The sequence below is a fragment of the Plecotus auritus genome (assembly GCF_963455305.1).
Source record: "Plecotus auritus genome assembly, chromosome: 11".
Lineage (NCBI taxonomy): Eukaryota > Metazoa > Chordata > Mammalia > Chiroptera > Vespertilionidae > Plecotus > Plecotus auritus.
Genome location: NC_137777.1, coordinates 6636825 through 6662781, shown reverse-complemented (window position 1 = coordinate 6662781; position 25957 = coordinate 6636825). Strand labels below are relative to the sequence as shown.

At 44.4% G+C, this 25957-nt stretch overlaps 1 long non-coding RNA gene across 1 annotated transcript in view; it reads left to right on the top strand.

Annotated features, from left to right (window-relative positions):
- Positions 1 to 25957, top strand: part of LOC308236735 — a 467360-nt gene that overhangs the window by 254175 nt on the left and 187228 nt on the right. Inside the window, exon 6 of the long non-coding RNA XR_013959325.1 lies at positions 12626 to 12693. This is a non-coding gene — a long non-coding RNA (uncharacterized lncRNA). The remainder of the gene's footprint in view (positions 1 to 12625; positions 12694 to 25957) is intronic.

The following is a 25957-nucleotide window of genomic DNA, read 5'->3' as shown; positions in this document are numbered from 1 at the left end:
GATGACTAAATCATAGCTGAGATAACCAATGTGATTTGGCTGTGGCAGGCTGTTTGTTACACAACTTGAATGTTTTTCAGTTATTTTCAAAATATGAACAGTTGCTTTCAAAGCACTTGGATTTTTTTTTTTTTTTTTTTTTTTTTTTTTTTTTTTTGCTGGATGTTATCAGGATCTCTTTCTCTCTCTGGGTGTTCCTTTTTTATTGAGCATTTGCTATGCAGCAGACACTGTGCCAGCTGGTTTACCTTTATTATTTCAACTAACCTCATAGGTAGGTTTTGTTATTTCCATTACTCAGTTGAGAATATTGAGGCTCAGAAAGTCTGAGACCACTGTTAAGACCACAACTCTTAAATGGCAGAACAAGAATTTGAACTCAGATCCCTCTGAGTAGTAAAATAGGGGCCAGAGATAGCAATCCTTCTCTTGTCTTATTATTGAGCCCACTACTTTGGGGAGAAAAACCCACCTACTTCCTTATTATTTTTAGAGAACCCTGACACTGCGTTCCTGGCTGAGCTAGCCCATTATATACTATCTTATTTAATGCTATTAGTAATCTGGCAGGGTAGATATTAATATTAGACCTAAATATCAGAAGAGATAATTATTGAGGTATTCATAGATTAAGTAATAAGTTCCAAGTAACTCAGGCTATCATTGGCACAATTTAACTTAGGTAGTCAGACTTTCTAGTGAACTCTTATAAGTCTCATCTCACTTTGTTAGTGTCCACGAGATCATGTGGTCTCCATTATTCTGGGAACATCATTATGGCTTATCTAGAACTTAACTTCTACTCTTTTTGGTGGTGCCCATCACCAGACTCTCCTCATAAATAATGGAAATCGAGGATATGGAAGACATGGAACCATAGGTCAATAGTTTTAATGTTGAAATAATTCTCCAAGAGGTCATCCAGTCCATTGGTCTCTAACTGTGGGGAATGACCTGTGTAGTGGGTTATAAAATCAATTTAGTAGTTCATGACCAACATTTCAAAATTAAAAGAATAGAAAACAGAGTGTATTGCACTGAAGGTGAGGTCGTGTTGAGAAACCATTGACTCAGTTATCTCATGCTGTGTGCTCTGAGACACCCTGTGAAATGTATTGCTTATGGAGGACCCCTTTTAGCAAAGTTTGAAAGATGCTGGCTTCACTCAATGGTTTTTAAATTTTGTTCCATGGCCTCCAAGGAGGCCTGAGATACCTTAGGGGAGATGGGGATTGGAGAAGTTGAGTAGGAGGAAGAGCTTCAGGAATGTCCCCTCTTCTAGCTAAAGTAGTTCCATGTTCATCTGGTTTCCATGTTGGATTTTCATGTAGTATTTAATCTTTTTTTTAAATTATATATATATATATATATATATATATATATATATATATATATATATATATATTGATTTTAGAGTGAGAGGAAGGGAGAGATAGAAACATAAATGAGAGAGAAACATCAGTTGCCTCCTGCATACCTTCCATCAGGGACTGAGCCCCCAACCCAAGCATGTGCCTTGACTGGGAATCAAACCAGTGACTTCCTGGTTCATGGGTTGACACTCAACCACTAACACCAGCTGGGCATATTTAATCTTAAATAAAAGGACTTAACTGGAAAAACATGCATGAACCATTGATTTATCTCATTGGAATTATGTTGCATTGAGTGTAGATTATTTTTGCGTGACTTTATGTGGCAACCAAGGACCAGCTGTGTGCCCAGCACTGTGAGGGCTGCCATAGACACACAGCAATGTTTTCGCATATTAGTTTATTTTCATGCTTTTTGTTTTGGGGTTGACCCTGTAATTTGCTTTGGTCAATAGAGTGTGGTAGAAAGGATTTGTGCCCTTTGGATCTATTCCTCAAGCATGCAGCCTCCATTCTTGGATCCTTGATCCCTGATACCAATGTGTACATAATCCTGGCTAGCCTTCTGGAGGAATACAGACCAGGTAGTGAGAGACCCCAGGTATCCTAGCTGAGGCCATCCTATACCAACCAACATCTCGCCCATCTGCCATCTGATTGATTGCAGACACACAAGTGAGCCCTGATGCCCAGCCCAGACTAGAGAAATTGCCTGGCCTACCCACAGAATCATAAGCTTACTTTTAGAGTGCTTATTGGACATCAAATTCTAACAGATGCACCCACTTTCCTGTACTGGCAAATCCCCACTGGAAGACAACGCCATGACCACATCTGATTGACAAAATTAACTAGAAATGTTAACAAACTAGAATGTGTTCAGATCAGGGCAAGGAGAAGAGTTCTTAAAACCCCATGGAAAAGAAGTTGGAAAGTAAGGATGTTTGTAGGGGCGCAAGCTCTACCTTCTGAGATTTGACAATAGTGGGAGAAGTGGGATGAATTCTTTGTAACTTCTATGGTGAATTAAATGATTGGCTGCGATTTGCATCTCATTGTCTCTATTCCTGCCATGGTGGGCAGAGTGTACTCTCCTCTTGAATACTTTTTTTGACAATGGACTTGGATCTATGACTTCGTTTGACCAATGAAATGTAGGCAGAAGTTACGGAGTGCCTGTAACTCAAATACTCTCCTGTATTTCTGCCATCACCATAATAACATCATGTCCCAGTTGGCCTGGTCCCAAAGGAGGATGAGAGACAAGCAGAGTACAGCCATGCCCACCACCCTGCAGTAGGCAACAGAGCCTTTCCAACAGCCCATAGGGTCAAGAGTGAGAAATCAATGCTTATTGTTATATGCTCTGAGGGTTTTGGTATTGATTCAGACCCAATCATATTTGAGCAAAATACTTTAGAGATTAAAATTAGGATCAATGAACACCTGTATCAAGGAAGCAAACTTCCACTGCATTTAAGGAAGGATCTTTTGCCAAGGAAAAGAACTGTCCCAAGATGAAACATGCAGTATAATTAGGAATCACTTCATAGGATATTCAACCATCAGGAAGTTATACATAGTCTTCTTATTTAGAAGGGGGGGGTCACACTTTCATTTCGGAGTGAGTAGGATGCTAAGCAATGTGGGAAATGGTTAGGAGGTAATTTCAGTTGTGTTTTAGCCCAAAGGGAGGATGAGCATGGAGGCGTAGAAATGTGTGCAGAGAAGGTGCTGGTTGGAAAGAGTAGAGGCTGTGGGGAGATTTGAATGCCCCACTTGGGTTTTGACCTTTGATTTAAACCTGTGAGAGTTTGTTATTTAGCCCGGAACCCCTCCTTCTTATCTCCAAGTTCCATGCATTCCTGAAGATCCTGCTCAAGTCCAATATTCTCTATGCAAATTTTCCCTGACCTTTTCCAGCCTGCAGGGTCCAACCGATCTCTGAACTCTTTCATCTTGGCTGCCTCAACTTTTTCCTTGACTTTTTATTTTAATTTGCATGCTGTCTTAGCTCTTTCCTTGACTTTTTTCAAACTGAGATGGATGTTTTCCAATTGTTCACATAGTGCTTCCTCACTGCTCTGTACTGTGCTCGTCTCTCCTTAAAATTGTGAGCTGGTTGAAGGCAGGGAGTGTGGCTTACTCACCCTGGTGTCCCTCTTATCTACCGCAGTGCCTGGTACACACTGGGGCTTCAGTAAACATTTCTTGAGTGAATAGTTGTAGATTTCTTTCATCTTTCTGACACAACTGTCAACTCCTGAATGGCATTTGGTACTTACATTCTCTCAGTGTTTCAAGGCCTGTGCATTTATTCAATCAAATATTTGATGAATGAGTCTAACCCTAGCTTACAAAACCCTGTGTCACCTGGCTCCTACCTACTCTAATGACATCATCTTGTGTAATTCCCCCTCACTCATTGACCTGCTCAAGCCACACTGGCCTTTTCTCAGCTCTTTGAACCCTTAAAGCTCATTCTCACTTCAGGGCTTGCCTAGTCTCCTTGACTGCAATCTCTTTCCTTTGATCTTCTATGGAGTCTTCCTTGTCATTCAGATCTCAGTGTAAAGGTCACCTCCTTCGAGAATCCTGTCCTGAATGCTGAATCCATGATGCCACCCTGCCTCTCTTCATTACATCTTCAATCCCAGTTCTCTGCGGGACATTCATGAGGTTTTGATAATTTACTTATTTCCTCCCTCTCCTCTTCCTTCCTTCCTTCTTTCCTCTGTTTCTTCCTTCCTTCATTAGTATGCTTCTTTATTGATTGATTGTCTCTCTCAGCTAAAATGTAAACTTCATGATAACAGGTAACTTTTTGGTCTTATTCATTGCATGATAATGTATGATAAATATATATTGAGTAAATGGATGAATGAATGAACAAATGAATGAATATTGATCCAGTTCTCAGCTGTGCATTGTGAATACAGTAGAAAGAGGACAGACAAGATTCTTGCCTTCAAGTATGTTACAGTTTTTGCTGAGTGAATAATCATATACATGGTGCAGCAGAAAAGCCAAACCAAATCAATAAACAACAAACACAAAACAAAGTAGACTGGAGTACATGTGGCCCATCTGATGCACTTAGATCTCAGCTTCCTCTGGGAAATGAGAAAAGCAATATGTAGACATATTTATCCCTGGGACATGTGCAATCCAATGTATTAAAGAAGCTGATATCGGTCTACCCATCTGGTCTCCTCCAGAGAACTGAACTTCAACTCCAAGTATGGCTTTGGTGGTTTAAATCCAGTGATGCCAATGCTTCTGCCCCAGGTCCTCCTGGAGGTTAACCGTGGAGGTGGAACTGATGTAGTTCATCGGTACTGCACTGCACCATGGACTTTGATTCCTTTGAAGCCTTTGTGTGACCCGGGAGGTCTCATTAGTTGCTTTTCCAGCCACTGAAAAAGCATGAAGACTCAGGACACGCTGTAGAAGGGTTTGCTCTGCAGAGGTGCAGTGGAGAACTGCTGGTCGTGCCTGAAGGGCCAGAATTGGGTGGATTAAAGCAGCAACAACACCATTAGCAGCCACCTGCGTGGACACTCAGTGGCACTGTTCTGTTCCATTAGCTAGATCTCGTTCAATTCTAACATCCCAAACCAGCATGGTATCCAGTGACCAGGGCTCTGGTCAGGCTGAGTCCATGGCTTGGGTAGTTCTTTCTGGAGACTGGGTGGTTGGGTATCTAGGGGGCCAAGTCCCCAGAAGCCCTGGAGAAAGGGTGAGTTTGGCCAGTGGAGGGGCCAGGGCAAGGACAGTTGCACAACAGAATTCCCAACATTAACTCCTCTCTGTTTCTAATCTGTTTTCCCGCCCCGCTCCACCTACACAGATGTGCCCTTTCAATATTTATTTGCTCGCCTCTGCTGTGTGTGGCAGACTTTGTCTCAAAAGTCAGCCTGATCCCTTTGAAGGTGTTTACTAATTAGGTCAGGCGGGGAAGTTAGGCAACTTCAGACATATTTATCCTGGGGAAGGTAGTTCCTGAGCCTGAGACCCCTCACAGCCCCGGGGAGGTCAGCTGTGGGTTCCCCACTTCCCTTCTTTATCCGAGGAAGTCCCATTGATTGCCCAATGGAGTTGAATGACAGGACATTAGTTCCTGACACAATTCTAAGAGGGATAGAAGAGTTTACTGGAGCCTGATTATGGATTCGTCGCATGCTGGGCTCAATTTGACGCAGGCCACATGAAATCCTTACTCAGTGTGACACAGCATCCGGGCCATCAGTATCGGATCTGATGTTGGCTTGAAAGGAAAATTGCTGCTGCGGTAATTCAAGTTCAATAGACCCTCAGGTCACTGCCCTCAAGCATTTTAAAGTAATATTTGCTTTGGGAGAGTCTGTGCACGTGTGTGAGGGTATGAGTTTGAGTGTAAGTGAGTGTGTATGTTTGCTATCTGGCTGAAGGAGCTTTTGGAAGAGGCGAAGTGTAAAGTGAGAGGTAGAACTCTTATATTGTGCTGGGCCTCAAGGCAGCCTCAGCCCATGGTCCAGGCTTATTTGATTCCCAATAGCCACTTTGGCTGTTGTCACTGCTCTGACGGACAGGGAGACGGGCTGAGGATGGCTGCGGGGAATGTCTGTCTGTGGTCGTAGAGATCCCTGGCTCAGATGTCTTAGCTTGCTCCAACAGCAAGGCCACACACTTCCTTCTCATAGATCAGTGGCATGAAGTCCCCTGGAGGACACCTAAAACCATGTTGGGAATGATGCCTGCCAGCCGGTGACAGAAATGTAGGTGTCCACAGGCTGTGCTTGGCATGGCCCTCCTCTCCCCCACAGAGCCAAGAGCACCCTCCTCCTTGTTCACGTGTTTGCCATGGTCCATAATTTACAGCAGGGGTCCTCAAACTTTCTAAACAGGGGGCCAGTTCACTGTCCCTCAAACCATTAGAGGGCCGGACTATCGTTTAAAAAAAAAAATATGAACAAATTGCTATGTGCACTGCGGGCCCGGGACGAGTTGGCTGCTAAGCAGGACAGGCAGCGGCACCCGGCGGGCCAGATAAATGTCCTCGGCGGGCCGCATGTGGCCTGCGGGCCGTAGTTTGAGGACGCCTGATTTACAGTTTCTTTTAAAATATATATATAGTTTTAAATTGATTTCAGAGGGGAAGGGAGAGGGAGAGAGAGATAGAAACATCAATGATGAATGAGAATCATTGATAGGCTGCCTCCTGCACGCCCCACACTGGGGATGGAGCCCTCAACCCGGGCATGTGCCCTGACCGGAATCTAGCCATGTCCTTCTGGTTCATAGGTGGATGCTCAACCACTGAACAACACAGGCCGAGCAATTTACAGTTTCTTGGTAAGTTTACTGTTAGGCTGGAAGCACCTTAGCCTTGCAACCTTAGCACCTCACTGTTCCTGGATTAACAAGGGGTTTCAGATGGACCAAATGGACACACTTCACAGGCAGATCCAGGCTTATTAAAGAACACAGTCTTTCATAGTAAAATGGAAAGCAGGTTGCCCAAGTTCGAGTTGGATGGAGAGTCATGGGAGCAGCAGGGTGGTGGGGGCCGAGCCAGCAGTACTGGCGTCCATCTTTCCATTCGGGGAGGATGGCTTCCCCCTCACTCTCTCTGCCACCTTCATGTTGGTGTTATTCTGCTCCCTGATTTTGGATAAATCTGAATGTGGGTTAACCACCTTCTCGAGTTTCTGGGGTTTGGCAGTAGAGTTTAGTAGTCAGAGCTTCTAGGACTGAACTACCTGAATCTGAATTCCGTGCCCACCACGAACAAGCTGTGTGGCCTTGGGAAAGTCACTGGTCTCTCTGTTGCCCCTCATCAGTGTCTTCAGTGGTGCAGTGAAGGTGATGTCATTATTTCTAAAGGTTGTGATGAGGAGCAGATGAGAATCTATGCAGAGGCCTGAGGAGAGCGTCCGGCTTAGTGTCGTGCTCAGGAATGTGAGCTATTCCTTCCTGCAACACAGGGCTTCGCCCTTCCATTTCGCACGCAGCTGGGGGAGGTCTGGAGAAAAGGGATACACAGAGACCGACCCCATAGACGGCTGTTATTACTATCATTATTATTGGCTCCCCAGAACAGATCAAAAGGACAAAAGATTTTGCAACTTCCTAAGGGATTGCACAAACAAAATGACTCAGAATTAAGCTTTGAGAATACCTTGACTCTTTCACTCTCAAGGGTTATGAGTCTCGTATACTTTTGAGGACAAAAGACCCAGCAAGGGAATCTCTCTTTTTAATGCTTAATTTCTGAGACATACCTTTTTCCTGGGGACTGACAGCAGGAAGGATCTCCCACTTCAGAAAAGACCTTCTTTCTATGCTCAAGGCCTTAGAATTACCTAATGTCAAAAATGCCAAAACTTCAGGCAATAACATCACCAACGTAGGAATTTTACACCAAGCTCTTCCAATACCATCACTCCACAAATTTTTATCATATTCCTAAAAGGCAAATTTATGAGTATATAACTGTTATAATTTGTTATATATTTAAACAAACATGCAATTCTATCCCAACTATTATTTTGAAATCTTTTTCTCCACTTAATAATATATCATAAACTTCCTGCCAGATTAATGAAATATTTTTATACCATTTTGAATGACTGCTAAATATTACATAATGTGAATATATCAGAATGTCCTTAACCAAATCCCCATTTGTAGACCTATTGGCTGTTTCTTAATGTTTCCTCATTAAAAACAACTCTGGTGATGAACATCCTTATACTTTTACATTTTCACACCAAATTGTGAGCATGAAATAAGTCACCAGTACTGGTCTTTCTGATTTAAAGGACATGCATTTTTTGAGGCTTTTGATAAATACTGCCTAGTTGTCCTTCCAAAAGGCTTTACCAAGTCTCCCCAAAAAATCTATGATGATACTCCCCATTTTTCAAACTTCTTGACACACATAAGAAAGGATAGAGGGCAAAGAGAAGAATTTGCTCAAAGGGACCAACTTCCCTGGGGCTTCGGGGTTAAGGGGAGCAGTGTCCCGCATGCCCTTGACTTGTTTCATGTGTCCCTGTGTTCTGCTCTTACTGTTGGGCTCTTCCGATCTATCAGTCTTCATACCTCCCAATAACACTGGATTCCGGTTTCAGAAAGAAGCCACTTTTCTTAGGGAACGAGGCTAAATGGTGAAAAGGCAGATGGGACCGGGAGGCGGGGGGCGGGGCAACAGGTGAAGAGGTGTTGACCTGTGAGCTTTTCATGGGGCGTAACCAGCTATTGTGGCTTAAAACTCAAGCGCAGTTTTCAGGCAATACTTTCTAAGAAGTCCCTGGTTTTGTTGGAGGCTCACTATGGAGCATTCTCTGCATGTTCGTGGAACTCTATGGGTCTGAATGAAGAGTAATGAAGAAGGATAACTTGTTGGGGCTTTCCAAGACCTGGGAAACACAGAAAGGAATCAGGCCTAACCTTTCCGTTGAGCCTTTATTATAGAGCTGATGGCAACAGCTGGTCTTTATGAAGGCGGCTGTGGCTCATAAAGCCTTTATGAAATCTCTGTCCCCCACCCCTTGGTAAGTCCTGTGTCATGCAGAAGAGTGCTGAGCATATGGTCCACCCCACCTATGACTTCTCCCAGGTTTCTGCCACTGCCAGCATTTTTTGACTCTTGCCAAGAAACTACATCGTTGAAGCTATGAGACTTGTTCCCAATTGAAGATCTTGTTTGATGAGAATGTAGCTTTCTGTCATTCTGGTGCATATTGGCTTGGGTGAGGTCTCCCTAGCACCTGCCAGAATTTGATGAGTGAAGGGTAATTCTCATGTTTAAGGTCTTGGTTGTATGACTTTTGTTTCTGGGATTTTGAAGCCTGAGTGTATGTTCCAAGGCTAAATGGTTACTTGCAATTCATTCACAACTAAGGCAGCTTTGATGGTGGTATTCAACTCCATTCTCCCTTCTTTCTCCAAGATCATTGTTGAACTTCCCCCTCTTTAATCACTAGACTTATAATGGTTCTGGTTTTCTAAACCTCTGGTTGCTGTGAGCCTCTGTTAATCACTTACCTGCCCCCTTCCCTCCCATTCTTTTTCTCCACATGTTACTTGAAAGCAAGAACTGAGAATGACATACTAAGTACCTCAAGCACTTCATTCAATGACAAAGAATCAACAGTGCGTGGCCTGATCTTTTATTCCATCCCATGATGATTAGGTAGGCTTTTCTGCTGCCATTGTCTTTGTAGCTTGGTTGCCATTGTTTACTTTCTGGGAATCTTGAAGATGAAAAGAATGTTAAGCTACCCGCTAGCCCAGCCACTGGCTTTCAAATCACCTCCCTGATTATCTGTCCGTCTTCACAGGATGGTGCTTCTCACCTTGAATGACTACTATGTTCCAGCCTTTCACTCCTGCCTTAGAAAGGTGGCCCAGCCAATTAAACCCTGATGCCTTTTCTTTCAATACTTGTCATCAGGAGTAGGTCTCAACACCAAAGGTCTCTGCTAACCTTTGCTGTTGATAGTCTTTAAAAAAAAAATACACTGAGTTGCCAGATTATTATGATCTCTGAACTCATAATAATCTGGCCACTCAGTGTGTGTGCTCAGTGTGTGTGTGTGTGTGTGTGTGTGTGTGTGTGTGTGTGTATTAGAAGCCCGGTGCATGAATTCGTGCATGGGTGGGGTTTGTCCAGCCTGGCCAGGGCAAGGGGACATGGGCGGTTGGCTGGCCTGCCTGCTGGTTGAACACCTGGTAGAGGGGACAATTTGCATATTAGCCTTTTATTATATAGGATATACACTGAGTGGCCAGATTATTATGCGTTCAGAGATCATAATAATCTGGCCACTCAGTGTATATATGTTTAACTGATTTCAGAAAGGAGGGGAGAGGGAGAGAAGGATAGAAACATCAATGATGAGAGAGAAGCATCAATTTGGTTGCCTCCTGCACACCCCCTACTGGGGATTGAGCCCGCAACCTGGGCATGTGCCATGACTTGGAATCGAACCTTGACCTCCTGGTTCTTAGGTAGACACTCAACCACTCAGCTACACCAACTGGGCATGCTGTTGCTAATCTTGATGTAAGCCAGTTCATCTCTTTGTCCTTCAGTAGTAGCAAGAGTGTCAGTTTGAGGAGGAAATAAAATGATTGTCATGCTGAGATCTCTGCAAAGACTGATGTGATAATCACCACACAGTGCAATGAGTATTTTTTCAGAATAACAATGATGATAAAATCAATGGTGAAAACATTAGTAAAGATTAAAAGGCCATTTGGGCTTTGGTTATTCACTAGGAGAAGAAATTTGTATTGAATGGCAGCGGGGGGCTGGGGGTTGGGGTAAAACTACTAGTTTTCTTAATCAAGGAGTGACCTCTTCTGGGGAAAGGAAGCACTGGGGGCTGAGAACATCTGCACCCAGACAAGCAAGCTGTGCTGGAGTGGATGGTCCCCGGGGGAGAAACTCTCAGGGTAGATGTTACCCTGGGCGACCAAGTGGAAAAGAAAAAGGGACGAACTGAAACCAAAAATGACTTGCCCAGTAGCTTTCTCAGGGAGAGCCCTCATAGCGAGAGCCAGGGAATTCATGTGGGCCTGTTCCGTGCACCGTGGCGGGGCCTCTGGCCAAGCAAGCTGCCCAGATCCTGGAACCTGAGACCAGCCTTGCAGGTGAATGGTTTAAGAAAGGTCCAGATGGGAAGTGTATCTTTGTCTATCCCTAACTAGACGAGAAAAGAAAGGCAATGTACCAAGCAAGGTTCAGAGAGCAGTGAGGTCTAGAAGAGCAAGGGGCTTTGGCTCAGTGGTCCTTTGGGGGCAGATAAGGAGGGGCAAGCCCCTACTGTAGTCCTGCCAATTGGACTGGGAGTGATGAAAATCAAAAAGGATGCTTTTCCTCTCCACTGAATAGCACCAGCTTCATCTGCAATCCAAGCTCTTGGAAGGAGGAAGGGCACCCTTTAGGAAGCCTTCCCGGTGACTCCAGCCCCAGTGCACCCCTCTCTTCTGGTGCCTCAGGGACTTAAGCTGTGCTCGCTGGTGGAGCATTTGATCAGACATGGCCTGTGGGGCAGTGTCCCACATCACATCCCCAAGGCCACAGGCCACGGCTTCCACACAGACTCCTGGGTGGCAAGGATGCAGGGTTGATGGGAATCATATTATCCTTCCCCTTGTGAAGTGGGATTCGGAAGACCTGGAATCAGAGAAGGGAAAGTACTTGCCCAAGGGCTCCCGTTCAGACTAGGACAGCCGTGGGCAAACTACGGCCCGCGGGCCAGATCCGGCCTGTTCGGCTGTTCTATCCGGCCCGCGGAGCCGAAAGAGCGGAGGGTTCTCTTGCTCTCCCCTCTGCTCCTTTACTTTGAATTTATATTAGTTCACACAAACACTCCATCCATGCTTTTGTTCCGGCCCTCCGGTCCAGTTTAAGAACCCATTGTGGCCCTCGAGTCAAAAAGTTTGCCCACGCCTGGACTAGACTTTTCTGACCATCCTCTCCTAACAGTTAGCCGTGACTCCTCCACTATCCTCCAGTTCCCCACGGTCTACTAAATTGATTGGTAATACTAATCATACCTGCATGCTAGATTGTTTAGTAACAGGAGATCGGCTGTTTGTTAAGCATTTACTACTTTCAAGTCTCCGTTCATTCATTTATTCAGCAAATGTTGATTGAGTGCCTACAATGTGCTAGGAGCTGGGGACATGGTACAGTCGTCCCTTGGTATCCACAGGGGATCAGCTGCAGCATCTGCCAGAGATCCCCACATCCACAGAGACTCCAGTCCCTTGTGAAAAAGTGGCATAACAGCCCAACAAGCGTGGCTCAATGGTAGAGCATCAAACTATGAACCAGGAAGTCACAGTTCGATTCCGGTCCGGGCACAGGCCCAGATTGCGGGCTCCATCCCCAGTGTGGGGCGTGTAGGAGGCAGCTGATCAATGATTCTTTCTCATCATTGATGTTTCAATCTCTCTCTCCCTCTCCTTTCCTCTCTGAAATCGATAAAAAAAAAATATATATATATATATATTTTAAATGGCATAACATTTGCATATAGCCCATGCACATCCTCCTGTATACTTTAAATCATCTCTAGATTACTTACAATACCTAAAACAATGTGAGTGCTGTGCAAATACTGGTTATACTGTTTTGTTTAGGGAATAATGACAATAAAAATGTCTGTACATGTTCATTACAGATGCAGCCATTGTGAGCCTTCATAGTCCACGTATAGTTAAGCCTAACAACAATGTAACCTTTTATTTTTTAGACCATTTTTGATCTGCGGTTGGTTGAATCGATGGATGAGGCACCTGAGAATGTAGAGGGCGGACTTCAGTAAGTAAAACATTATAAGCTCAGGTATTTTCAAAATTTTTATCAACAAAGATCAGACTAAAACTGTGCCGTCTCTGAAGACCAGGGTTCTGGTGCAGTGAGAGACTACAATGGAAGGGTGGGGTTGTTAGTCCAGGAGAGCTTCCTGCAGGAAGTGGCCATTCTCTTCATATCGTTGCTCAGACCTAATGTCTCCGACTCCTCCTTACCTCCTCTTTTTTCTAGTCCCCCTGATTACATCCTGTCCACCAGCAATGTGGGGGGTTCTGCCCCTGAAATATGTTCTTCTCGCTCTTGCAGTTTTCCTTTCACCCAAGCACCCCTGACTCTTACCCGTGTTGTTGGCACATGGTCTCTCTGCTTTTGCCCTTGCCTCCTCGTGGTCGAATGTGTTTGGACAATTATGGGTCAAAAATGTGTACATCTGGCCCTAGCCAGTTTGGCACAGTGGATAGAGCATCGGTCTGTGGACCAACGGGTCCCGGGTTTGATTCTAGTCAAGGGCACGTACTTTGGTTGCAGGCTCCTCCCTAGTGGGGGCTTGTGCAAGAGACAACCAATTGATATGTTTCTTTCACATCGATGTTTCTCTCTGTCTTTCTCTCTCTCTTCTACTCTCCCTAAAAATCAATGGAAAAATATCCTCGGAGGATTAGCAAACAACAACAAAAAAAGTGTACATCTTGTACAGCAGGGCTTCTTAGAGGCTTTCCTCGGCTAATCAGCACAGTGAATCTCCAACAGAGTGATACAGTATATAGCATGTTACTGACATACTTGATCACATGGAAAGCCTTCTGGATAACCCAGAAATTGTCTATGAAAACATAGTATACAAATTATTACTATCCCACATGATGACATATGGGAAGTGGAGCCACTCCCAAGTTCGCTGAACTGGGGGTCAGGTTGCCCAAGTTCTAGCTGCGTTAGCTTTTTCTGAGCTGAGTGGCCATGGGCAAGCGACTTAACTTCTCTGTGCTCGGTTTCCTCCACCCCATGACATACAGATCATAATTCCTGTTCTTTCTACTTTGACAAACTTTTCAGAGAATCAAATGAGATAATGGACATTGAAAAAGGGGTATCCCTCCCCCCCCCCCCCCGCCCCAGTACACCAAAGCAAAACAAAACCCAATACCACTGCGATGCCACTGCGGGCTCCTAGAAAAACATTAATATTTCCGGTGACAACAACTCTGCACTTAATCATAATCAATGAGCAACAAATTAACATTTGGCTTATTTATTGGAGCAACTGGGAGTAAAACCCAGGGAGTTGCTGGCTTTTGGCTAGAAATCAAACAGAACAGAGAGTTAATTGGAGCTAAGGCTGCAGAGCATGCCAGCCTGTGTCATGCATGGACATAGGCAAGAAAAGCCAGTTGCTGGTCAGCATAGCACGAGGAATGAAAAGAGCCCAGATTATGTGACTTGGGCTGGGGAGATAAGAAGACCTGAAAATACCACACTGTAGGGAAAAGGCTATAAAACTGCAATGATACTGATAAAGAATGTATGATCACCTTAGCTAATGGTGGTGACACGTGCTCCATGCAGAATCATTGAATGGCATTGGGTGTGGTGATTCAGGGATGGTCGGGGGCGGCTTGGGCACTCTAAGCTGGCAGAGTTCTGTGGGTCTTTATAAAGTGCCCATTCAGCGTATCTAGGTCACACTACGTCAGCAAGCTCTGCTGATGTCCCCTTCTGGATCCAAACACTGCCAGGATCTCTTTCTCTCTAGGGTTTTCGGTTGTGACTGAATAGATGACCTTGAGCTTAGAACTCTGACCTCTAAGACTAATTCACACTCAACAAATACATCTTGATATATTTGTGGGCCAAGCCTTTGATGACAGTGATAATGATGACAACTGATGATGACAGAATAAATAATGATAATAAAAAAAAACAAACATCCAGCCTGGTCAGTGTGGCTAAATAGATAAGTGTCGACCCATGAACCAGGAGGTCACGGTTCGATTCCCAGTCAGGGCACATGCCCAGGTTGTGGGCTCCATCTCTAGTAGGAGGGGGCATGCAGGAGGCAATTGATGAATGATTATCTCTCATTGATGTTTTTGTCTCTCTCTCCCTCTCCTTTCCTTTCTCTGAAATAAATAGAAACATATTAAAAAATATATAGCATCCATATCGCAGCTTAAAAGCCACTCATATACAAGCCCTTCAAAATGTGACCTGAGGTTGGTATTGATATCCCCACTGAACTGAAAGGAGAACCTGAAATCCAACAAATTACCAGAGGTCACATGGCCAGAGGGAGCAAGGCTGGGGCAGGAACCTGGCATTTTGTCCCTCCATCTTACTATTTTTGTTTTACATGATGATGCTTCTCTGGCATCTACTCAAGGAAGTCAGTAACCCTTCTTGGCACTCAATCTTGGAAGAACTCTTGCTGGAGTCTCTCACACCTGGAATAAGTCCTGCGTAAGAAGTTTTGTGTTTGGGTGCTTTTGTAGGGCGGGATGATCTAGCTGATAGCAAAGCTGAGATGACACCAAATCTCTTAATGTGCATCAGAGAGTTTAGTTGAAGAGGCAACATACGGTCATGACAAATCACCTGGGCTCCCAAACCTGGCACTTACTAACTGTGTAACTGAATATGTTTGTGACTCAGTTTTTCCACCTGTACGATGGCGCTTAGAAAATTAGCCACTCTGGCGGGGTTGTTGTGAAGCTTACGTGAATATATGTAAAGCACTTGCAATGGCCCCAGTAGGCATTAGCCACATTGTCCGACACACATAACACGGGCTGTATACTCTTTGTTTCCCTTGTATCTTGTTATTCTCGCTTTCCCCTTACTCATCATCCAACGGTAATTATGTGTCTCCACTAGACGGACAAGTCTTGAAGAGCAGAGCGCTAGTCTGATTCATGTCTGTATCTCTAGTATCTGGTACATAGAAAGTCCCAAAGAATATTGTTAACTGAACGTGCAGATGAATAAATACACAAATAGCTTGTGCAGTGTAGACACTTTAGAAGAATTAGATGAAATATTTCCATCCCTTGTTTCTGGAAATTACTTACAATTATAATTTCTTCTGACACAATAAACACACACACACACACACACACACACACACACAAGTAGGTGGATATCTTCATAAAGTCTTGTCCTTCCTGTACTCACACTTTGACCAATATGTCTTAAGAAGGAGCCAGTGCTCATTGGCCAAATACTCCGCAGTTAATTCTGTGTGTTATCTAGAATGTTCCCTGATTAGGTATTGATCCATGAGCACAGAGGCGATGCTTTGTGTTCTCTTATATCCCCGGCACCCAGGAACTGCGACGGTCAGTGTCTGTTGTAAATAAATGGCCAGTGGCTGTTCTTTCATTTTTGTTACATGCCCATTGATCAGGAAGTTTCATTCCAAAGTGCTTTCTCCACCCACACACAAACCTGAAGATTGAGGTGTCAGTGTCCTGGGAGAGAACTCAACAGACTTCAAAAGGTTTCTGTTTGCGCAAAGCTATTTACCAGGCTTACTGAGCAAACAGAAGAAATGGAACAAAATGATAAACACAATCTGTGCTGCTTTCCTGTGGGATTTTCTTTCAGGGCATGTCCAGTAACTGGTGAAATTGACTTCTTGGAGGAAATAGACACATTATCATGCACCTCTGTCTCCTGTGGGTTTTGTGGCTCTTGCCGACCATGACTCTGCCCAGCCTTTGCTAATCACTTCTTCTTCGGACTGACCTACAGTTGGGTACATAGACCCATGGCATTCCCTGGAAACACGGTGAGGCTGAGGCCAGGGAGTATGGTTTCAAGTGGAGTGACCTGGCCTTTCTCAGAAATGAGGGTTTGTTAAGAAACAGAATCCAGATGGCAGCACAGCCAGGGGGCAGAGAGCACTGGTTGGGCTCGGGTTATCAGCAGGGGCACCTTAATTGACTGGAGCAGAAAGGGACACAAATATTTGGGTAGCTGCTGGGTTTCTCATAGCTAGGAGGACCACAGCTTACAAAACAAGCTGGCAGCTCCTTTAGTTTGAGGTGAACATTATTGTCCCCACGAACAGATGAGGAAACTGAGTCTCAGGTTACCTGGCCAAACACAGCAGAGCCTGGATCCAAATTCTGAGCTTATGATGCCACATCCTGAGCTCTTTCCCTACAGGGAGATTCTAGGGAGCCTCAACTTCTCCCAGCCCCCACCTCAGGGATTGGATATATTTGGCTCATTGTCATTATCTAATCACCAGTGTGCTCTGAAGCTTGCCTTCATCTCCAGGCAGCTCTGGGATACGGACACATTCAATAGTGACAATAGATGTGGTTGTTTTCTGGGGTTTGAGAAGCACAGTTTAGTGAGAAGATGACCCGGGGACTTTAGAACCCCTTGAATCATAACAACTCGTAAACATTGAGCACTTACTGAAGTCTCTACACGCAGGAGCTCATTCTTCCTTGCAATAACCTTGTGAAAGACGCATCGTTGTTATATCCATTTTACAGATGGAGAGACTGAGGCTTGGAGAGATTGACTTGTTCAGGATTGTACAGCTGGAAAGTAGTAGAGCTGGGCATTGACTTGAGGCAGCATGCGTGCTTAATCCTGACTCACTTGTTACAGACTAGGACAATGCCTGTGGTTCTCAAAGTGGTCCTATGACCAGCCACATTGGCATCAACCAATAGCTTGTCACCCCAGACCTCCTGAGACAGAAACTCTGGAGATAGGCATAGCAATCTGGGTTGTAGCAGCCTTCCCGTGTAACCTATACTGATATATTTGAGTCTGTTGTACTGCTGTACTCCGAGGGAAGAAGGGACTTACACAGAACACTATGGGTACCAGGTGAGCTTAGTCTTGGAAGATGTTTCTTCCAAGAGGTACTGTTATTTTAGGTTGTGGACCACACCCAAGGGAACAGAGCAGAAGCAGAATCTCTCCAGAGAGAGGATTTGATCAGAGGAGAAGGTGGGAAGAGGTGACATCCCAGCGCCCTTCCAAGAATATGCTGTGTTTGTATTGTTTATCCACTAAAGCTCACTGAGGTCAAGTGACATGGCCGAGGTTATGCAAATAGCGACAAACAATGAACTCAAACCCAGACCTCTTTCTACAGAATGTTACCCCTGCATTGCCTCCTAGGTGAGTCCTAAACATTGCACAGATTCCCTCTGAATCATGAGAAATTCTCCCCAGTCACAATCTTCCCCTGAAAAGATAACCTGGAAGGAGGGGAAGAGTTAAAACAATAGTAGGATGATGGTCCCAGGAGCGGGTAAAGGTTAGGGGAGGGGTTCAGAGAGGGGCAGAAAGGAGACTGGGGTGACTTTATGGTACCATGCCACAGATGACTGTCTCCTCATGTTAACCATATAGGCTGATGCCGCTCCAAAGAGGACAAAAGGCACGGTGAGGGTAGTAAGAGGTCCTGTCTCTGACATCTTCTTTGGAAGTTGAAATTCTAGGAGTGTGTTAATGTTAACATGGTTCTTAGGAAAGAGTGTGAGGCAAAGGCTGTCAACAAGGACTTTCAAGGGGGTTGGAGCTGTTTTAGAATCAACTGTGGAGTAAGGGCCATGGTGAGGTCTGGAGAAAAACACCCTGAGGGTTGATCTTATCCACACTCCCCCATGTTTCTGCTGTCAGCAGAAAATGAACATGCCCATCTAGAGATGCCTAGAAGGAACCAGAAATCACCCAGGTGACACATGCAGAAAGAGGGGTGTGGGCCAAAGCTAGGAAGGGGCTTCCCCTCTCAGAAGAGCGTGAAGAGATTTCAGTGAATGCGTTCACGTTAGCTCGGTATTTCTTAATATCGGCTAGTAGAGCCAATTTTCTGAAACTTTCATCTTTCACACCCTCCTCTTAATACTTGTATCTCCTCGAGCTTCTGCCCAGGTATTGATCCTGCAAAAAACAAAGCTCCCTAAGGGCCAGAGCAGAGCTTCAATGTTTTATATTTTCATAATTTAATAAACCATCCTCCCCACCTAAACTTGACCCCTCCCTTTTCTCCCTCTCTAGTATCCTATACCAGTGGTCGGCAAACTCATTAGTCAACAGAGCCAAATATCAACAGTACAACGATTGAAATTTCTTTTGAGAGCCAAATTTTTTTAACTTAAACTTCTTCTAACGCCACTTCTTCAAAATAGACTTGCCCAGGCCGTGGTATTTTGTGGAAGAGCCACACTCAAGAGGCCAAAGAGCCGCATGTGGCTCGCGAGCCGCAGTTTGCCAACCACGGTCCTATACTTTCAGCATTTTCTTGCACAACTGATAATCTTATCTATCTATCTATCTATCTATCTACACACACATAGGCCTGACCATTCTCAGCAAGATTGGAAATCAAGATAGTGTACTTCCTTTAATCCTCTCCCTGGGCAGTTCCTAGGACTGTTCAAGCCCCACTATTAGCATGCCAACAAAATAATAGGGATCTTCAGAAAATGTTAAAGAGAAATGGTTTAAATGCAGCAATACCTTGGAAGTATTCGTTATCAAGCATTTAATGAGATAATTATAAACCTCTTCCACTTAAGTCATAGCTCAAAAAGTCTAGACACCCTTTCTAGGTATCACATTATTAATCTGGTTTGAATGAAACACTGAAAAATATTTCTCTGAATAAATTATAATCCTGAACCCTTCATGATGTCAGTCTTATTGACTCCCATTGTTGGGCCAAAATGGGAAATTTTATGCTCAATTCTGGAGTCTTCCTAGGAAGAAGATAGACTGACGGAGTGGTTGTCTAACCTGTGTTGAATCTGATGTTTGTCACTTAATAGCTGTGACACACTGGGAAAATACTTAATATCTCTAACCCTCCATTTTCTCACCTGAAAAATGGGGCAGTGATGGAGGGTAGTTTTGGCACAGTGTCTGCAACAAAGTAAGGGTGCAGTACATGCCACCTCTAATTGCTTTGGTCAACATGTTAGTCTCCAGGCTGCCCTTGAAATGAGCACTTTTTACGAAGATAGCTGTAGTTGTCATCTTTAAAAAGTGGATGATGATGCCATGTGGGAGACACAATATCAATCTATCCAACAACAGTCAGCCAGGAGTGGTGAGGCACCTTTTGTATTCTTGGCATTGTGCTGGGCACCGGCATTATATTCTGAACCCGATGGGGCCTTTCAGGTTGCTAAAAATAACTCTACCCTGTCAATTAAGGGTGGTTAAGAAATACCCAGGGAACTGATGTCTATTTGTTTTTGCAGAAATGAGGTTCTTTGGGTTGGATTATCTGATCATGTCACTTAAAATGGTCACCTCAGGTTGTCTGAATTGATTGTCTCCTGCAGTTGGGGGTGAACCATAGATTTACATAACATGGCAGCATAGAGAACATGGAAGACTAGGAGCTGGGCAATGTCGGTCTTTACCATGCCTATTCGCACATCAGCACCACAGGCAAGTCACCTCACCATTCTGGGACTCCTGATCCCTAAAGTAAGCATGTAAATAGCCACCCATATCATTTAGTTGGTCATTTCAGAGTGAAAGATGAAATGAATTTATTCTGGTGATTATTGAGAGTTCTTTCAGATGCTAAAAGTTCCCTGGGTCAAGGAATAAGAGAATGATTTTTCTTTTGTGATCAGTTCTTTCCAATTCCCTGAATGAAAATCAAACTAAATGTAAGAGGAGATACTAAAAACGGCTCTCACTTGATCACCTGGAAGTCTGAATGGACTAACGTGGAACAGGTAGGCTTAGATTCCTAAGAAATTTCCTGGAGGGAATACCTATGAAGAAAGAGGGAGGAAGTAGGAGGAGGCAAGGAGAGCCTTCAGACCGGATGCAGGTCCCACACCTGTGCAAGGAGAGGAGGAAGGAGCAAAAGAGTCTCAGGTTGGAATGCACTTCTAAAATTTAGTATTTGGCTAGGTCAATTGGAGTTCTTAAGCCAAAATTGCCACCTGGCCATGGTGGCTCAGTGGTTGAGTGTTGACCTATGAACCAGGAGGTCACAGTTCGATTCCTGGACAGAGCACAGGCCTGGGTTGCAGGCTCAATCCCTAGTGGGTGTGTGCAGGAGGCAGCCTCTCATCGTTGATGTTTCTATCTCTTTCTCCCTCTCTGAAATGAATAAAAATATGTTTTTTAAAATTGCCCACAAGAGCAGTTCCGTGTCTCACAGACGTGGCCCTGGACTAGCTAGCTCCCTTCCCATGCTTTGTCACTGACAGGGAGCAGCCTGAGGGAGGTGTGGCCTTGGTTTGGACACAGTAGTGTCTGGGACATCAGTCAGCTGGGCTTCCCATCGCAGGAGACCAGAGCAGTGTGTCTTCATGGCCACCCACCAAACTGTCTGAGATTTCTTCTGTAAAACACAGATCTTAAGGAGTTTGAAAAACAACCAGATTGTTTGTAATAATGTATTTTTTTCTACCCTAAATCAATGTTCCATTCTCCCCTTTGACTTTCACTTCCCATTTGTTTCAACTGGACCAATCAAGTTGAGCCCCACCCAGCTTTGTGGAGTTCCTCATTTGACAATTTTAACAAGTCGGCATGTGAATCTGCCACATGAACTTCCTTTGTTTTATCTTCTCAATGAGTTACGATTTACTCTCTTGGGTTTCAGATGTTGTCCCGCTGTAGTCTCTAATGGGGTATTTCAGAATTTCTCTATGTACACTCTATTACTTTCCTAAAAATTAAAAAATGATGAATAAGGAAACATATCAAGATATAAGTTTTTTGAACTGGTCTAATCAGTTACCTTTAAGGGGTGTTTGTAATTCACAAAGTATTAGGTTCATGTCCCTTGGACTGCTTTATTCTGCCTGGCAACAGGGAGTCACAGCAGTTTTCCAGCTCTCCACCTTCACCCCACATCACCCTCATCTTCCTTGTGACAAGCTTGGATACAAGCGTGGATACACTGAACAGAGAGGATTTACATCCTGGGTGGGACAGATAGGATGATGCGAGATTTTATCATGCTTCTCAGAAGGGCATGCAATTGAAAACTTATGAATTGTTTACTTCTGGAATTTTCCATTGAATATTTTCGGATCATAGTAGACTGCAGGTAACTAAAACCACAGAAAGCAAAACCAGGATGAGGGGGACTACTGTAATAGAGGCTGAAATAGTGGAAAAAGACTTCTCAGAGGCCATTGAACTTCAACTTCAAACCCATTCAGTGGGTTTTGAATGATGGCTTAAAGGATCAGCACAGACTGTTAGAGTAACTAGAAGCCCAGTGCGCAAATTCGTGCACGAGTGGGGTCCCTCGGCCTGGCTTGCGGGATCAGCCTGAAACCGTATCTCCAACATCCCTGAGGGGTCCCAGATTGTGAGAGGGCACAGGCCAGGCTGAGGGACCCCACCAGTGCATGATCAGGGCCAGGGAGGGACCCCAGGAGGGCTCCAGGGCGTGTCCAACCTGTCTCACTCAGTCCCGATTAGCCGTACTCCAGCTATCCAACAGGGAGCGTCTGCCCCCTGGTGGTCAGTGCACATCATAGCAAGCGGTTGAGAGGCCTTAGCATATCATTAGCAAAGTGCACTTTGATTGGTTGAACGGACGACTGGACACCAACATATTAGGCTTTTATTATACAGGCTAGACTCCTCTTGGAGTCTGACTGTCTGGGTAGTGGGGATCCTGGATCTACTTACTAGCTGTGTGATAGTTCAGTAGAACAAGTCACTCCTGTACCTCAGTCTCTTCACCTGTTAAATGGGAAAAGGGTAACTCACTCATAGGGCTGTTGTAAACAGTCAGCTAGTAAATTTGTTAGGTGTTCTAGGCTAACTGGGCAGGACACTTAAAGATCCACATAGCAGGAATAAGGTCTCTGTTGCAGCTCCTGAACTCTGCCATTGCAGTGTGTTATGCCTTGTCCCGCACAAAATCCATATGTTGAAATACTACCGCCCCCCAATATGATGGCATTTAGAGGTGGGGCCTTTAGGAGGTGATTAGGTTTAGGTGAGGCCATGAGGGTGGTGCCTCTAAGAAGATCAAGAGACTAGATCTCTCTCTCTGCTCTTCACCATGTGAGGACACAGCAAGAGGATAGCCACCCATGCACCAGGAAAAGGGGTCTTACCAGACACTGGGTCTGCCAGCACCTAGGTCTTGGACTTCCCGCACTCCACAACTGTGAGAAATACATTTCTGTTGTTTAAGTCACCAGGTCTGTGATGTTGCATTACAGCCGGCTGAACAAACACAGACATACTGGAAAGCATTGGGGACAGTAGGTAAATGAATGGTGGTGGCTGTATGTTAGCAAAATTATAATTGTGGACAATGAAATCTGATTTCATATCATTTTTACACATCACAAAACATTGTGATAGTTTTGATTTCTCCCCCCGCCGCCCAATGATTAAAAAATGTAAACCATTCTTAGCTCTCTGACCATACAGAAACAATTGGCATGCTGGATTTGGTCCAGGAGCTATAGTTGCTGACCTAAGATAGAGCATTGAGTAACTTGTTCCAAAAGCTAGTCCCACTTATCAGATAGGAAAATGGAATCTAGAGAATTCGTGCAAGATTCTGGACAAGAATTTGTGCTACATGGATCTTCCAGTGTCTTGCCCAGTCAAGAGGGAAGAATTGCAACAATCCAGGTATGGACTCTGAGCTCCTTCCTCACCATGGATTGCTCTCTGCTGATCAGCTGTTTTTACATATTATTTTTAGAACTTTCAAATGGCAGCCACAGAAAGCCAATGCCCAACACAGAAGCCAAAGAGAACTAATATGAAGAGAAATCAACTTCTCCAGTGAACACTAGTTATTTACTTTGGATTCAGCCACTAATCCTAGGACAGAAATGAATGAAAATATACCCAAAGACATATGAGCATGAAGAGTTAGACCCTCTGCCCCCCACCCCACCAAAAAAACTGGACTTTTTACTTTAAAATATACTCTTGAATTTAATGATTTGTGACTTGCTCCTTTCCCTCAGCTCAGTCAGCTTCCGCACTACCCTTCTCCTCCTCACTTTCGGGGAAATAATGGATGTTTCAAATAAAAACAGGTGTAAATCACTGTAGGAATAAAATGAATAAATATGATGTGCCTGGAAATAGTCCTTAATTGGAAGCTATGTTTTTCCCTTAGCCTGAGGGAAGGCATAGCTTACATTTGTGTGTTGCCTTGGTTTTTTGAAGGATTTTGTGTAGTTAGCTCTCTCTTTTTTTTTTTTTTTTTTTTGCAGATTTTTTAAAATTGTAAACAAAGGTGTTTGCATGCTCTATGAATTTATCATTTCTCCCTCTCCCACCCCAGGGTAAGTTGTATGGTCAATGAATCACAGTGAACTTTCCCTTAGCTGGTTGCCCTGCCCCCTCCTAGTCTCTTATCCACGTCACAGGGACTCTGCATCCACAGTTGACAGAAGAGCTGATGCTGGCTCATGTCTCTGTGCCTTTGCTCACACAGTTCCTTTGGAATGGAATGATTTCCACCCCCCCCCCCCAAGTCAGGCTATCTTGGGTGTAGAGCAGAAAGAACAAAGGATGCATATTTGAGGAGGTTCTAAAGTAACCAGGCCTCCAAACACCAGAGGGATGCCAAGCTATTCTGCGTGTGTTTGTAGTCACTTTTGTGTAGAGAGGTCAAAGGCTTTTGCCGACATCATCTCTAAGCATCAGTGCTTCCAAGTGACTTTTTATTTTTTTAAAACATTTTTATAGACTTTTATTTAGAGAGAGAGGAAGGGAAGGGAGAGAGAGATAGAAACATCGATGAAAGAGAACATCCATCGATCAGCTGCCTCCTGCACATCTCTCACTGGGGATCGAGTCTGCAACCCAGGCATGTGCCCTGACCAGAAATGGAACTGACGACCTCTTGATGCATACATAGGTCGATATTCAACCTATGAGTCACACCAGCCAGGCCCAGGTGACTTCTTAAAGGAAGGAATTACAGACATATGGGCAGTAAAAGAAAACTCTACAGGAGAATGAAGATAATCAAAGAATTACCTTTATTTGGACGTTTTCTATGCAAGACTGTTGGGCTGCGATGGGCCTGATTCCTGGGCTGACTGGACTTAGATAGATCCTGAGTCCCACCATCTGTCATTGTTCTTCTAAAATTGTAAAGGGATCCTTTCTTATTTCTAGTCAACAAACATGTTGGGGGCCCCAACGAGGCATTAAGGATGTGCCAGGTGCTAAAGTAGGGGTTGTAGGTAGATGCACCAAATAAAACTAAAATGGTCCTTCTTGCAGTCCATGCAGTCTAATGGGAGTAGGCACATATGTATAGACATTCGCAGTGCAACACGTTAAAGGATCAGATAGCAGTGACATAGGATGCCATGGAGCCCGAAGAGGAACATCTCCTTAGCCTTCTATGGGAAGGGCTAGGGAGGGTTGTCTAGAGGAACCAACCCCTCAGTTGGTCCAGCTTCTAAATTCTAGCCTCTCTAAATTCCAGCCATCCCTGTGGTCACAGCATCCATCCAACTGAATTGTCGCCACTTGCTTAATTATCTGATGGGATGTAACTTCACACGACAGAGATGGTTTGGATTTTGCTCATAACATGCCCTCGCCACATGACAGTACCTGACACCTAAAAGGTCACCTTATACATATGGGTTGTGTGCCAAGCAAGAAGGTATTCGCATATGAATTTTCACCCTTCCTTCCAAGTGCTAAGGGGAATTCTGTTGTACTATTTAATGACGTCATACTGCATTCCGAACTCTGAGCCAAGTCTCGAAGGAAACAGCAAAATAAGGAAAAACATGTTAGAATGTTTGGACCCAAAGGAGCCTTGGACGCCAGTTGCTTCTCTGCCTCATTTGTACAGATAGAAAGTTGAAGTTCAGAGAAGTTGTGCTGTAATTGTTAGAACAGGTCACCCAGGTAATTAGTTTAGAGCAAGTTGAAAGACCAGGTGTCCCCATTTCCACCCTCAGTTCCTTCCTGTGAGACCCCCACGCTCCTCTGTCGGTTACAGATGTGTAGGGGGGGAGAGGAAGGGTTCCGAAAAGGACTCATTTCTTCTGCTAGCACGCAGACCACTTCTGAATTCCTCAGGAGCCTCATCTTGCAAATAAGGCTTTGTGGAACAGAATATTTTATGTGATAGGATTATGTTCTACAAAAACCCCCAAAAATGTAAAGGCTGCTTTCTTCGGCGATAAGTAATTGCTTCTGGCAGGAGAGCCTTCTGCTTTATAGAAAAGACCCCTTCTCCCGCTTTCATCTGATCTCTCAGTGAGGCCCCAGAGGGAAATGTTAGGAACAAATGCTTGTTTGAGCTATAATA